Source organism: Orcinus orca, chromosome 9 (assembly GCF_937001465.1).
Source record: "Orcinus orca chromosome 9, mOrcOrc1.1, whole genome shotgun sequence".
Classification (NCBI taxonomy): domain Eukaryota; kingdom Metazoa; phylum Chordata; class Mammalia; order Artiodactyla; family Delphinidae; genus Orcinus; species Orcinus orca.
The window spans coordinates 26,551,521-26,568,174 of record NC_064567.1 but is presented as its reverse complement, the minus strand read 5'-3'; the positions used below and the strand labels follow the sequence as shown (position 1 = coordinate 26,568,174).

The 16,654-nt window shown below is 36.6% G+C and overlaps 1 long non-coding RNA gene across 3 annotated transcripts in view; it reads right to left on the bottom strand.

The window, feature by feature from the left end:
• Window positions 1-16,654, bottom strand: part of LOC125965321 (uncharacterized) — a 327,903-nt gene that overhangs the window by 178,393 nt on the left and 132,856 nt on the right. For all 3 annotated transcript variants that reach the window (XR_007479064.1, XR_007479062.1, XR_007479063.1), the window contains one exon: window positions 10,449-10,554. This is a non-coding gene — a long non-coding RNA (uncharacterized LOC125965321). The remainder of the gene's footprint in view (window positions 1-10,448; window positions 10,555-16,654) is intronic.

Sequence of the window (16,654 nt, the reverse complement as noted above, 5' to 3'; positions counted from 1 at the left end):
ACTCTACCCAGCAAGGATCTCATTCAGATCTGATGGAGAAATTAAACCTTTACAGACAAGCAAAAGCTAAGAGAATTCAGCACCACCAAACCAGCTTTACAGCAAATGCTAAAGGAACTTCTCTAGGCAGGAAACACAAGAGAAAGAAAAGACCTACAAAAACAAACCCAAAACAGTTAAGAAAATTGTAATAGGAACATACATATTGATAATTACCTTCAATGTAAACGGATTAAATGCTCCAACCAAAAGATATAGACTGGCTGAATGGATACAAAAACAAGACCCGTATATATGCTGTCTACAAGAGACCGACTTCCCAGCTAGGGACACATACAGACTGAAAGTGAAGGGATGAAAAAATATATTCCATGCAAATGGAAATCAAAAGAAAGCTAGAGTAGCACTCCTCATATCAGAAAAAATAGACTCTAAAACAAAGACTATTACAAAAGACAAAGAAGGACACTACATAATGATCAAGGGATCAATCCAAGAAGAAGATATAACAATTGTAAACATTTATGCACCCAACATAGGGGCACCTCAGTACATAAGGCAAAGGCTAACAGCCATAAAAGGGGAAATCAACAGCAACACAATAAGAGTAGGGGACTTTAACACCCCACTTTCACCAATGGACAGATCATCCAAGATGAAAATAAACAAGGAAACACAAGCTTTAAATGACATATTAAACATGATGGACTTAATTGATATTTATAGGACATTCCATAAAAAAAAAAAAAAAAAACTGTGTGGAATTCATATGATGTCAATTAAGTTCACGGGCTGAAATTTTCGTAGGATTATAAGATTTTATAAACTGCAATAAGTAAAACCTTAAAATAAAAATAGTCATTATTATCTGACTATGTACCCAAATTTTGTAAATGACACTATTGCCTAATTAAATCGCTGAGTCTAACCCATGGATCCATTCACCTATTTTAATTTGAACCATCAATGAACACGTATACATTTTAAAATTCATTATTCTATGTGTCCTACTGAATCTTTTATAATCAAGTAAACTATGTATAAGAAAATTAACAAATATACCTCAATATAGGAGCATTTTATATTCTATCTCTCTTCAGATTTCTACCTAGAGAAATATCAAAAAACTCTTTAAATTCAAACCCGTTATATAGCTCAGTGGTTATCAGATCAACTTCCCTATTTTGTTTAATATATTGTGAATTGTTTGATAATATAACGAGTATCACACCTATGTCTGAATAAGTTTAAAAGGAATAAATATACTAGATGAAAACAAATCAAGGAGATGACATGTAAAATAACTATGGAGGCCTGTAGTCAGGATTAAAAATATCACACTCAGATACTGCACTTAGGGAAGATCTACTCTGATAGAAGTTATTGTAAAGAAGACTTTAGTTGTCTATAAGCTCAGTGTGAACAAAAAATTGTGATTGGATGCTAAAACAAGGTAGTAAACATCAATTTGCTTTCAAGTCACAGTGGTAGGAGGGCAGTATTTGGATCAAAGAAGACAATAGCCCCGTTTTCCTGTCATTCACTGTCACTGTGAACTTATGGACTATTATGTTCAGATGGAGAAGTCTCATCTTGTATTTAAAAGATGGTAAAAAACCTAGAAATTATGAAACATGAGAAATGTTTGAGGGAATTTGGGATGTTCAACCTGGAAAAAAATGATAAAATTTTTTAAAGAGGAATTATTTGTATCACTTGTTATTTAGAGGCAAATAGAATCAAAGGACTGATGTCACAAAGACACACATTTCAGCTTCATGCGTAGGTTTACCCAAAGTTAGGGTAAGGAACGGATCTTATAAAGAGGTCGGTTCTCAATCACTAAAAAGCTTTTAAGAATCTAGATGAAGTTCTAGTAAGGATTTCCTTGTGATGAGATTGGACCAGATGACCAGTAACATTGCCATCACTGTTCAGGTTTGGGGTCAGTGACTTCCGTAAGCAAATAAGCTGTATTCCTGATCTTCTAATGCAGATTTTCTGAGGTTGTACCCTTGGATTTGTCCTCACCTCAAAGGCAGTAAAATGTGACAGACTTTGTTTTAAGAACATTAATTCCATTGAACTCATTATATTTTAACTTTCTTACCACTTAATTGCCTTAAAGAAGTTTAGGTAACTTGCCTTAAATCACATAGCTAGTAAGTAACACAGAAATGGGTTTCCATGCAAATCAGTAGAAGAATAAGCTTGTAAGTGATGTAGCGTTACAATTGAAGGTTAGCATGGCTGGGGTTCATCGTTGTTTGAAGACGCCAAACACTTCCTCTTTCAGTACTCAGAGGTGGCCAGATAGATTCACATTTCACTGAGGCCAACTCCAGAAAGCCAAATTATCAATAAACAATCAGGTGTATGACTGTATATACGTTCTGAAAACATTCACATTAATACTCCCTACTCTTAAGCACTTTGGAAAAAGTTCATTGGTAGCCGTTTTATTTATTTACCAAGAAAAGTCACGGTCATGAGATATGGAAATACAGGAGAATCAATACATTGTCTCTTGCTACACTGTTAGTTCTATATGGTGAATGAGTAAATAAAGAACTGAAGATAGACCAACAAGGAAATCATGGAAGTCCTTGGAGATCATGGAATCTGAAGGAGAGTTAGATAAGTCACACTTTTAATGGTATTACTCTAAGATAGCTGTGCTTTCATTCTGATTGACAAACTGTCTTATATGTATTATCACACTGAAGTTACTTACCAGAAACTCTTGTGGCCAAGTTTCCAATCTTTTCCTTTTAAGTCGTTGACAACCTATGTTCTAACCCATAGTGTTGATAAATTTTAAAGCTCAGAGGACAAATGTATAACCTTAATTTTCTAGTTAGTGAATCTTCCAAGTACTTACCAGAGAATCAAAGTTTGTCTGGCTCCAAAGCCCAATGAAAGTCATGTAAGTCAGGAATAATGTCATTATAAACTATTTGTGATGATTTAAAGACTATTTGCTTTGGGTACAACTATCAGTTCTCAAACTAACAATTTCAAGGGGAAAATAGAAAACTCTAAATTGCTAATGTGGCAGTAAGAATAAACTTGGATGATCAGGCCAGGGAATTTAAAAAAAAAAAAAAAAAAAAAAAAGCATGTCTTTTGGAAGCACCATGAATTATGCTGTTAAATTGTGGCTGGATTCTAATGCAAATCCAGGTTACCCAGGCATAAAAGGCAGCGGTAGTTGGCAAACACTGTGTTATTTATTTTCTAGATAAGCCATCTATCAAACTCTTCTCTCCTCACTGAAATGCACTCACACACCATGGAGAAAAAGAAGTTGGTAGGGATGGAGTGTAACCGTGGGAACTTCTTCTTTGAACTTTAGTAGAATCAAGCAAAAATCAAAGTCCTGTGTAAATTAACAGTTTGCTTGTTTGTCTAAACCAAACAAGAGAGAGATATTCATCTGGTTGCTACGCAGAGAAAGTGGTTACTGAAATGTTTCATGCCCTGCTTGACGAGCCTGTCAGGTGCCTTCTCTGAATCCACTGCCATGAAACACACCAATTTAAACCTCAAAGTTACAGAAATGGAAACATCCTGAAAGTTGTCAGTTATTCCAAATCTCAAAAAGAAAATAAATGGATGGAGAAACCATATTTTACAGGTACATGAGCCAATTAATCAATAGTAGGAATTTTTCCAAAGGCTGGAGCAGAGGGATTTAGAAATATTATCATTTCAAGTCAGAGAACTTCTGCTTTGTATGCTATTCCAAAAAAGAAGAGGGTATTTCTTTTTGTGGTACGCAGGCCTCTCACTGTTGTGGCCTCTCCCGTTGCGGAGCAACAGGCTCCGGACGCGCAGGCTCAGCGGCCATGGCTCACGGGCCCAGCCACTCCGCGGCATGTGGGATCTTCCCGGACCGGGGCACGAACCCGTGTCCCCTGCATCGGCAGGCGGACTCTCAACCACTGCGCCACCAGGGAAGCCCAAGAGGGTATTTCTTCATCATGGTTTTATTTGTTTAGTAATTAACAGAAGACTTAGGAGGAGTAGTGAGTATAAATCGTAATCCACACCCTTGAAGATGCAAGAAATACCCTATTATTTTCTGTAAATCAAATTAAATCGGATACAAACCTCTATCCAGCCATTTGATGGGAATTTAAGTGAATTGGGGGTTATTCCCCTCTCCTTTCCCCGCTCATAACATAGGGATCCAGAATTATCTGGTACCAGGAGAATAGGCAAATGCCCTTCACATGAGTCTATGACCCAAGTCCACAAGGTCACCAGGAGGTTATAACTGTTCAAGGTCTTTATCACACGGCTAAGCCTGGAATCCAGAATCTTGGTTGGAGCTAAGAATTCCAGTGTCCAGCATTCACCCTTGAGGAAAGGGTGCATAGTCACTCCTTATAAAGGTTACAGATACTGAAGAAAAACACCACCTGATATATCAAAAAACCAGCAAAAACCAAACATAAATAAATGTATCAGTGCATTATTCTTACAACAGAAGTCTTGCCTAAAATGTCTGCTTGAGGCCGGAATTTTTTAAACTGTTTTTTAACTTTCATTTTGAAATAATTTTAGGTATCAGAGAAGTTGCTACTATATATAAAATAGAAAACTAATAACGTACAGTATAGCACAGGGAACTCTATTCAATACTCTGTAATGGCCTATATGGGAAAAGAATCTAAAAAAGAGTGGATATATGTATAGCTAATTCACATTGCTATACACCTGAAACTAACACAACATTGTAAATCAACTATCTTCCAATAAAAATTTTTTTTAAAGTTGTAAAATAGTAATTTTCATATATCCTTCACCCAGCACCCCCTAATGTTAATGTCTTACATAAGCACAGTAAAAAGATCAAAACCAGGAAATTAACTGGTATACTACTATTAACTACAATACAGACCTTATTCAAATACCACCAGGTTTCCACTAATGACCTTTCTCCACCCAGATTCCACATTGCATTTAGTTGTTTTCCTCTCTCCTTAGTCTCTTCCAATCTATGACCATTCTTCAGTCTTTCTTTGTCTTTCAAGACCTTGCAATTTGGAAGAGTATCAGTCAGTTAATTTCTAGAATATCTCTCATCTGTTTTTTTCTGATGTAATTTCATGGGGTTATACATGTTCAGAAAGATCACAGAAGTGATTTTGTGCCCTTCAGAGGGTAATAATGTCAATGTCTTACTACTGGTGACAGGACTAGTGATTTCTTGGCTAAGGTCCTATATGTGGGTCTTGAATTTCTTCCCTGTAAGTTACTGTTTCTTGGGGAGAATATTTGAGGCTACTCAAATATTCAGTTCCCCCTCAAAATTTTATGTCCTAATTTAGCATCCATTGGTGGATCATGCCTGCAACAATTATTATTATTTTGCTGTTTGCCTAACGGTAATTTTGTTTTCCTCTTATTCTTTCAACATTTATTAATTGGAATTCTTCAATAGGGAAAAAGATGTCCCTTCTCATTGATTTATTTATTCAATTTATATCAGTATGGACTCGTAGATATTTACATTATTCTATGGGTTATAATCCAATAACATCAGAGGTTCAGAATTTTAAACTGTAAAAATACCCTATTTCTTTTTTCTTTGTTTGTTTCACAGATTCTCTTTCCTACCGTGACTATAGTTGTGTCTAGTTCATTGTAACATGTCTGTTTATTCCATTCTTCTTTTATTCTTTCCGTTGATTTTTCTTCTCAGTCTTAACCATGACTTCTCCTTTTAAAAATTCTGTCTCTAATATTGTGTCATCCTTTATTAAAAACTTGTTATCTTTTCTCTCCTCCCCTCCCCCAGTGTTGTCATTTCCCCCCATCGCCTTCCCTTATTTCTCTTTACTTTTTGTATAGGGGCTGATGGGCAGAGATATTTTGTCCAGTGTGAACAAAGATAAATTGCCTCTTCCCATCTTTTGAAAATAGTCCATTCGGTCTTTTGACTTTCAAGATGAATGTGAGCAAATTAGAGGAGTCATTCTCTATTTTGCCATCAATTTTCAGCAGGCACTGAGTAAGGTGTCTGCTAATGACACAGTAATGGGTTCTACTTCTTTTTGTTGTGTTATTGTGATTGACTTCAGAGAAGGAGTGACAATATTTTTTGAACAATTACTGATTCCATCAGTCTTTGAACTAAAAATAATTTAGAACAACACATACCTTACTGCAAGAAAATTAAAGTAAAATTTTTTCTTTTGTATCTCTGTATGACAGTTGCTTAAATCGCCCTTATACTCTTATAGTTAGATCTACATCAAATATATATTTTTTCCCTATTCTAACCAGAGGTTATAAATCTGACTTTCTTTTTCGGGTACATCAAAATATATGTCCATGACACATATTTTATTGTGGTTGTAGAGGAGAACTCTTTTTAGGGAAAGAACAGAGCCATAAACTCTTTCTGTGTTCCTTGGAAATTTCTAACAAAAGCTTATTCAGAACATTTTTTGTTACTTTGAATTGCTAAAAATATCTTTACAAGGATAGACAACGGGAATTATACTTCAGTGAGACAGGAAGCAGTGAAACATACCTAATTGTACCTATATACTTTAGAGAATGGGCTTAGATCTTTGAAATTCTGAATGGTTCATTATAACCAACAATAACAAGTAGAAAGCAGAGACCTTTCAAACTAAAGATTTTGCAAATTCAGCAGTGGAAAACTTTAAAACTTTGTGTGTCATTTAAAAGTACCTAAATTATTAAATAAAGATAAAACATATACATGCATCTCAAAAGTATAAATTAATATTTATGTTATTAAACATTAATTAAAATTCCCTACACGTAAAAATCCCGAGGCCATCCATTTAAATACTAACAACCCAGAAAATAAGTGTTCTGAGATTCTTTCCTATTCAAAGAAAAGAATCATTAATTAAAATTAAAAACAATTTTCATTCCCAAGAGCAGAAATAGGGATATCAAATAATAACCTAAGAAAGAAATGGGAAGGAGGCAAGTTTTAGCTTATGAATATTAATGAAACTCTTTAATAAATAAACATGTGGATGTCATAATCCTGTATAGGAAGACAATATGGCAAAGTTGTGATAGCTACCTCAAGGTAATCTATGCATTTAAACCCATTCCAAGCCAAATCTTAAAAGATATTGCTTGAACTTGACAGCTTTCAAATAGCCTACGTAGTATAGATGAGTGATGTTCATTCTTTTAAGTGTAGCTGGAATGCTTTTTCACGTCACCCAAGTTTTTCAATGTATCTTGGTTAAAACTCAGGGGTAAAATTTCAACATAATTTATTTCAAATTTGGTACACCTTACTCAGTAAGATATTTAGAATCATTTTGTAAAGTAGAAGGAGATATTTATACCAATAATGATGATCCTAATTTTATTTTATGTTATAAAATGTTTAATGTTTTCTATCTCCTACTAACAAAAAATAAAACTACATGGCAGTTTCCAGACCGATTACATTTTAGCAGTATAGGATTTTCTCTTTCTCCTTTTTTCAGCATACAGGAAATGTTAGATCACGGTAGCTAATGAACTCAATTGAATTATGTCTGATATTTATATTTGATTCACTTTTAATTATTTCCAAGAGCTGAAGCCCAAAGTTCATTACCCAGGCAGTGGTAGACTGAATTAGTCTGAATGGCATCCATTCTCCATTCCTTCCTGTATCCATGTCCTTAACCACGCAACTATACCATGTGCTCTCCCTGTGACCCAGCACGATTTCCCACTCCTAGGTTTGGCCTTGCGACCTACTTTGGCCAATAAACTAAGAAAATAGTATGCCAACTTCTAGCCTAAGCCACAAGAGGCTTACGTGTTTGGAAACACTTGCTCTTTTTTGATTCTGCCATCGCCTTGTGAAGGACATGCCCAGGTTAGCCTGCTCATCTTAGAAAAACAAGAGACATGTGCAGAAAAGCTAAGCCACCAACCCTCTGAGCCCAGCCTAGATCAGCTGACTACCAGGAAAATGAAGGAACCTAGTTAAGAAGAGAAGACGAACCCAGTCCAGGCTAGCCTAGATCAGCTGATACTAGAAACAAATGCGAGAAATAAATGTTTATTGTCCTAGGACACTGATGTTGCATGCTTGGTTGCTTTGCAACGGTACTGTATCCTTAGGTAACTGATAAACCGACACAGGTACTGAAGGATTGCCAAGATTTATATTATCCCTTCTGCTTTATAAAGAACTTATAGTTTATAACTAAATATTTCACTAAACTATGACAAATTAAGTAATAAGAAACAGCTTACTGATTTATTATTTTCATAACACATTAATTATTCGTGATTGACATCATTTTAATCCTAATGACTGCCTTTGGCAATCTCCTTATATATAATTTATTTCCTCAAGCCTTTTTATAATAACACTTGAGAAGTGTATTAATACGTTTGTTTGAATTGAAACACGAAGGCAGAATTTTTCTGACAGAATGTGAGTCTGATTAGCTTGGGGATGCTTGGCTGATTAGGCTGTGGGGCAGACATTCTCCACAAATTCAATAGGTTAATTCTGCAATACCAAAATATTGACAAAAATATATTTAAAGCATATAATAAGATCAAAAAGAATTTAATACAAAAATATTGTATTAAAAAGAGTGTAATGAAATAGCATTTTGATTTGTTCTAACCCTTTTGGGTATATTGGGTTAAATAATTCACCACTAAATAAAAGAATAATAGGTATAATTTATAGTCATTTGGTATGTGTTTGTAAAGTTTTTGTTTGTTTGTTTTTTGGTTTACATCCCAGATATTGAGAAAGCATGGACAATGATGACTGGGCAATAAATCATTTTTCAAATCATGTACTTTCTAGTTCTTTGCTATTGCCAATTCAAAATGGGACTTAATTAAAAATTGCTAAAAATAATTTTTGGTGATATATCACTGGGATTTTGGACTTCAAATATGTGTCAACCAGACTATAATTAAAAATAATTTTTGATGATAGATCACTGTGATTTCTGATATTTAAGGAATTGAGTGACACATCTATGAAAAAGAAATAAAACTTCCTCCCATTCCCCTCTGCTGATTTTTTTGAAAATAATTTCTCTGTGTTCACATCTATAAAATCAAAACAAATCAAAATACAATTTGTGCAGGACTCTGTCCCACTCTGCAATTTCTTACACATTCACAGAGATAAGAACTAATTGAAAAAAATACCACTAATCTCAATAAGAAATGTATTTCTAATAAAATTCTACGTTTGACAGTCAGAAATTATATAGCGATATCAATACTATATTTATGATGCACAGTAATAATTGTAATGACTCAAGCCAGAAAAAAATTTAATATTTATAACCCTTTAAAGAATTTTCCACTTTTCATATGTATCTTTTCTTTGCAAAGAATAAAGGAAAGATTATCAATAAAAGTCTTTCAAGAACGAAAAATAAATTATATTAAGATAAAATTTTATTGTTAAACAATGGAATGGAAATATGAGTTCAAGGGGGAATAAAAACCAAAGATGTAAAATTCCTAAATGTCAAAGAACAAATTGTTGATGTATTGTTTTGAATTGTGATATCTGAATTTCACTAGATGTTTAGAAGAGTATAATAACCCTATTTTAAAATCAAATGCCATAAATTATATCTATTTAAACTCATTAAGGAAAATCTTAGATGTCAAGTAAAATGTGTTCAAGAGGATACAGAAGTTATTTTAGGCTCTGGGAAGCTCTGCCACTCTGTAAACAAGCATGAGTATGGATAACGCATATGAGATGAATAGGCCAATACTTAACAGAGAAAACCCTGACACATTATATTTATGGATCGTGGCTAATTTTTTCTGGGCATTTATCATGTTGCAAGTGCTATTCTATCTACATTCAACAACTCATTTAATCTTCACATTACATCATGAGGTAGACACAATTGTTAGCCAATTTTACAGATTAAAACTGGGACTCAGAAGGGCTAATTAATGCACCCATGGTTATATAGTGAGTGAGATTGGCATAAAAACACAGACGGTCTGATTTAATATCCCACTAAGTTTGGAAACTGCCCCAGCCTTTCCCCTTTTCGCTTTCCTGGTAACCCTTCCTCTTTTCCCACGAAACTTTCATTAATGCCTTCTACCACTCACTCCACTCTGTACCCATAAATAAAAAATAGGAAAGATATATGCTAAAGATTAACACTGATGAGGGGTTATCCAGTGATTTTTATTTTTTTCTTTCTTAATTACTGACATTTTCTAAATTATGAGAAAAAAAATTGTCAGGTTAGCTCATCATTCAGGTTCAGCAAATAGTCATTTTATTTCCCCCAACTCCATGGAGAAGCAAGCATCCCTATCCCATCAGAGCTGGGCTTGGCCAGGGAACTTGTTTAGGCCAGAGGAATGTGGGAAGAACTGATTGAGTGCCAGTCCTAACCCAAGGCTTCAAGAGGCATCTCTCATGTGTACCCACTCACCTAGGCGCTTCTGACCTCTGCCAGGAGAAGATGTCTCAGGTAACTGTACCCTCCAGCTTGGGTCCATCCACAGAGCATAGCCAGAAGAAGAGATACCCTGGTCTACCTGTAGAAATGTGAGAAAGAAAGACATGCCAGCTGTATTTTGGGGTTGGATTTTGTACCACAAAACTGGCAGAGAATATGCCTACTGCATTTTAAACTCTCTACTTTATCATGCATCATACACATTTTTTTTCCTCCCAAAATAACAAACTTATGAACTGCCCCTTTCAGTACTTCGGAGTTTTCAATCATTGACGTTACTCATGAATCCCCACTGTTTTTGTTCTGTGAACATCGAATTCATTCATAGGTGTTTATTTATCCACGTAAATTAGATGTTGATACAACAAAGAAGAACTAGAGCTAGAAGTCATTTCCTAAAGCACTTACATTCTGCACTCTTCCTCTGCACAGCCTTGCTGTACCCCATATGGAGAAAGCTGGCTGTGCAACTCCATTCTGTCTGCACTTAAAACAGCCATGGGTTGCGAGGAGAAATCCTGCTGGCAGCAAACAGTGAGGTGCGATTTCAACTTTCTGGCAGTTACATGCACTTGGTTAATGACCTTGCACACTGTGGTTCTGTTTTTCAATGTGCCTCTAGTAGGAGGGAAATTCAGGCTTTTTTTTTTTAAATTTTGATTTGTGATTATAAAACTTTGGAGATTTATCACTTCTCCAACTAGTGTCAGGTGGTCATATTCCTAAGTGAGACGCAATCCAGATCAGCCTGTCTTTTGTAAGAGTGAGGCATGGCTGTGTGTTTGGGAATGAGAATCAAACTGTAACTGAAGATTTTTTGTTGTTTGTTTACTCATTATCCTGGCCTGTTTATACAGGGAGTTTCAAAAAAAAAAAAAGAACCGAGACACAATGCATCTGAGTTAACCAAAGAAGCCACCCACAATTCAGACACCAGCAGTCAATTGACTGAGATAGAGGGTGGGGATGACGCAAGGTTGCTAACAGATGGCTTCCTAACAGAGGACTGGCAGGCTGGGCTATGTTCAAGCTTAAGTTCTTATCCTGTTACTCTCATGACGTCCCAGTTTGCTTGACGAAACACCATTGGAGATCATCAATCACTGAGAGAGTCCAGGATAAAGCTTCTAGGAAGTTGCTTCCTGCTCTTCAAAGAGAAGACATTTACCAGGGATTGTTGATTAGAAGGCATTTCAATGGAAAATATTCCTTCTGCAAAGGGAGGCTGTGCCTTTAATTATCTCACTTGGTAGGCAGTCTCTACAGTTAAAAGGTGTGTATATATATATACATATATATATATATATATATACACATATACATGATATATCTATATCATTAGTGGGGCAAAATTCTAAAGTCAGATTAAAAATAATGATTACAGATTAAAGGAGTAGTTAATAATCATTTACGAGTTCTATAATTTATTATTTTTGACAGAAACAACTTCTTTGAAAGGAAATAACATTAATAAACCCTTTCAGATTTGACCTTTTAATGGCAGTAAAATTGAGTTATATAAATTCTATTAATGGTAATGGATGATTTCCAGCTAAATCGCTCTCTGACATTATGGAAAACTGCTCATTTCCAGAATCACTTTCTGTAAAGGAATTGTTGAAAATGGTTTAGTTCAGTGAAGTCAGTTAACTGAGATTATCTGTTTTTAAGCTACAACAAAAATAAGCAGAAAAATTGTGATACCGGTCCTGTATTTTGTGATGTAAAAGAACTTCTGAGCAAGGTAATTAACTTCCAAAGGCAAAGGTGTTTTTTTGCAATTCATGTACAGCACAGTGCCTGACAAAAACATTTTCAACAATGTCTTCTTAAACTAAATCTACTAGACCTCTTTAATTTTTCTGTTTATTAGAGAAGTTATTAATTTGATAGCTGATCTCATCCTGTTCTTTATAATTTTTTCTTGAATTTCTAATTTAGAAAGGAAAGAGCATCCATTTTAAAAAAGGAAGGAATTTCTAATATTTAGTGAGGAGTAATCAGATATAAACATCAAGCACAATTCAACTGAGTTCAGAGGCTACCATGATCTCACATTCCCTGTATTCCGAAAACAGGAGAAAAGAGAAAATCATATACTGCTAAAATTTAATCAATCTGGCAACTGGCATGTAGTTTTATTTTTGGTTGGCAGAAGATAGAAAACTTTAAACATTTTATAACATGAAATAACATTAGGATCACCATTAATTGGTATAAATATCTCCTTTTACTTTTCAAAATGGTTCTGAATATCTTGTAGAATAAGGTGTACCAAATTTGAAATAAATTATGTTGAATTTTACCTCTGAGTTTTAACCAAGACACATTGAAAAAGTTGGTGACATGGAAAAAAAGGAAGGAATTTCTAATACTTAGTAGGGAGAGTTACTGTTGGATTAAGTAGACATTTGACTTGGAGGTGAGAAGTTTGCATGAAAGGGGCTGAAACAGAATCACAGCCAAAGCTGTTTGCCCAGATATGAACTCTTGCGGCTGTGAAGAGGGCATAGAGGTCAAAGGCTCAGTCTCCAGACCTGCTCTGTTTTTATTAGATCTATGATGCTGGGCTTATTATTTAAACTTTTAGTTTCAGTTTCTCTGAGCTACCTAAGTCACAGAGTTTTTGTGGAAATGAATTAAGTAATGTTTGTGAAGTGCTTAATGCCATGCTTCAAATAGAGTAATGTTACCCTCTACTGTTTCTAGGGAGGATTCAGAAGTAAACTTTAGATACCAATCTACTGGATATTCCACCTGCAGAATTTAACCTAAGGCCACGAGGTTTGCTACTACTGTTCATCAGCTCATTGCAACAGATGTGTCACTGGTCAGACCCAGTAGGAGATTCCTGACTTGAAAGGGACATGAGGTATTGGACTAAGGTGGGCATTTCCAGGTCTGAGACTTACTCAAAGGTGCTACGAGCTATAAAAATGGCATAGATGATAAATGGGCTACATATTTTGTCTAACTTTGGTTTTATCCTTGTACCTAACATGATGCATATATATATTCTTCTTAGGTGAGAATCTTACAATTACCTGTGCAAACACCTACCAGTCTGATGTCAAGGTTTTTTGTTTTTGTTTTTTTTTTTACATCTTTATTGGAGTATAATTGCTTTACAGTGGTGTGTTAGTAGCTTCCCTCTACTCAAACCAGATTAAAAGCTTTGCCCTCTAGGGCAGGGAATTGGGATACAGACAGGTGTTATAGAACTGCTGTAGGGCTTTTTCAGATTCTGGGACCAAGGTTTCATATTGTGCATGTATTAGGTTCCTCAATACACAGGGGGTTGAAATAGTTAAAAACTAATTGTATAGAAGCAAAAGTAGAGGTTAGAGATTTTAATCGCCTGTCTTTGGTCACTCCCTAAGTGTCTGTCAGTCAGTCAACATTTACTGAGGACTTTCACATATGAGACTTTTCCTGTGGTAGAAAGATAGTATAGATCAAGGCATCTAGAACTCAGAATCTGTTTCTGGCAGATATCAGAGGTAAATATGATAATTACAGGAAGAAAACTTCCTGGATGTTAGGTTCTCCTGAAAAGGAGCAGGACCCTGTGGTCCTTGCCCTCGCCCACCCCATGTCCTCAGCCTGCCTTTTGTCTGTGGAAAAACTTTAGCGGAAGAATAAATTTAATCAGAGAAGTGAGAAAATGCAGAAACAAAGGAAAACAGTCAAAGAAGACCAAATAATAATCACCATTAAGCATAGTCAAGGCCCTTTAGTTCCTCCTTAAGGATTATAGATAATATTCTGAGCCATCTCCTGTGAGCTGTTCTGCAGATACTGAAGCCCCACCACGTGAGGATGACTACATGAGGACCAAACTGAAGCCATGACATAAGCTACTCCACTTCACACAATTCTGAGAACTGGCCTCAAAGAAATGGGAACAAACCCTGGAACTAAAGATTGACTGTACTTAAAACAACCAAGGTGACACTGATCAGACCACCACGTGACTGGTTTCAAGATGACTGTCTGACTGTGCTGTTTTGCTCTCTCCCTCCGCCTACAACCCCGAAACTCTCCTTTAAAAGCCCCTGTCCCCTGAGTAGCCATCGGCAGTTGGTTCTCAGATGGGAGCCCACCCTCTCCCCCAGTTGCCAGCCTCTGACATAAAGTAAGCTTTCCATTCCTACCAACACTTGTCTCTTGAATTGGCTCTCAAGAGGTGAGCAGCTGGACCTGGGTTCGGTAACACTCCCAGTTCTATCCTTCAATCCTGATCACCTTCATTGTTCCGTTAATTATTCTTCATCTATATTGCTGTAGTGCTGTAGGATAACGACATTATCAGTCATTTATTTCTCTTCCTGTGAGCAATTTTTTTTTTTTTTTTTTTCGGTACGCGGGCCTCTCACTGTTGTGGCCTCTCCCGTTGCGGAGCACAGGCTCCGGACGCTAGTCTCAGCGGCCATGGCTCACGGGCCCAGCCGCTCCGCGGCATGTGGGATCTTCCCGGACGGCGGCACGAACCCGTGTCCCCTGCATCGGCAGGCGGACTCTCAACCACTGAGCCACCAGGGAAGCCCCCGCTGTGAGCAATTTTTGATAGTAAAGACAATGGGAAGAGTCAGGAAAGCTATGAGGTACCTCGGAGAGAGGAGAGAGGAAAGAGCCTATCACCAAGAGAGGAGAAACAGGTAGTAACACAAGTCAGGGCAGTAGTGTGGCTTATGGAGGGAGGTCCAGCGGGTTCTAGTTAATTCCAACTCTGATATAGGGCAAGGTGTTTTCTTTACAACTCCCACTGCTTGTGGGATGGCGTAATGGTACAACCTTTGAAAAATATTTTGGCAGTTTTGCACAAAGTCAAATATATACTTTCCACATGGCCCAGGCCATTCCACTCCTAGGTATTTACATAAGGGAAACGAAAGCATTTGTCTACACAAAGACTTATACATGAATGTTCATAGCAGCTTTTTTTGTAGCAACTAAAAACTGAAATGTCCATTTACAGTGAATGGATAAACAAGCTGTGGGACATCCATACCTTGGAATAGCACTCAACAATAAAAAGGAATAAAACATTGATAATGAACATCATGAATGAACTACAAAATAATTATGCTGTGTGAAAGAATTCAGACAAACAAAATATTCTATGTGATTTCATTTGTAGAATATTCTACAAAATGCAAACTACCTGTAGCGGCAAAAATATATCAGTGTTTACCTTAAGACGGGAGGACTGGAGAAAGGGTTTACAAAGGGGCGTGAGGAAATGTTTGGATATGATGGATGTGTTCAGTGTCTTGACTGTGACAATGATGATGATGATGATGTGTATGCGTATTAAAATTTATCAAATTTTGTACATTAAATATATGTCATTTATTATATCTATTCTACCTCAATGGGGCTGTTAAAATATGCTTAAAAAATCTTCAGTGGAACACTTTAATATGGCTGTCATGCCTGCCACCCCACATTTTGCCCTCTAAATTCCAGCTACACTGAAACTCTTTCAGTGACTCATACTGAGGCTCTCAAAACCCAGTGTTTTCTCTACGTGGAGTGTACCTGCTGCCCACAACCTAGGTCATCCTACTTACCTTTTACTTCTCAGCAAGAGATCATTGCCTTCAGATACTCTTCCCTAGCTCCACAATAATGGATTTGGCCCTCCCTTCTTGGATTTCTCCTTTTATAGCATGTTATTACAATTCATTTAAAATACTGTTTCTTTTCTTTTACACGCCACCAGAATGTAATCTCCAGAGCCAGGTATCACATCTGTTTGATTTACCGCCGTATCCCCCAGCAATTAATCCTATGCCTGACACAGTAGAAACTTGAAAAATATTTGGTGAATGAAGGGACTTATGTATGAAGGGAACGATGTTTCTATAATGAGGACAAGTGTTCTAGGGCACTGGCGGTGGTGCAGGTGGGGACCCAAGACCCTGAGTCTCTGAGGTCTGCACACAGGAGCTTCACTGGGGAGTGTTCTTGGGAACAACACTTGTGAGGAAACAGGGAAACGGGACTGGGCAGAGGGAGAAGTTTAACGGGGACACATTTGTAGCAGTAACCTCCCTGGTCCCATCGGGCACTTCAGTTGGGGGATGGATCTTCCAGTTGCCCAAATAGAGGCAAGGGGGCTGGGCCTCTGTATCTCCCATGTCAGTACTCCATGGATTAAGTGAAACCTTCATGAG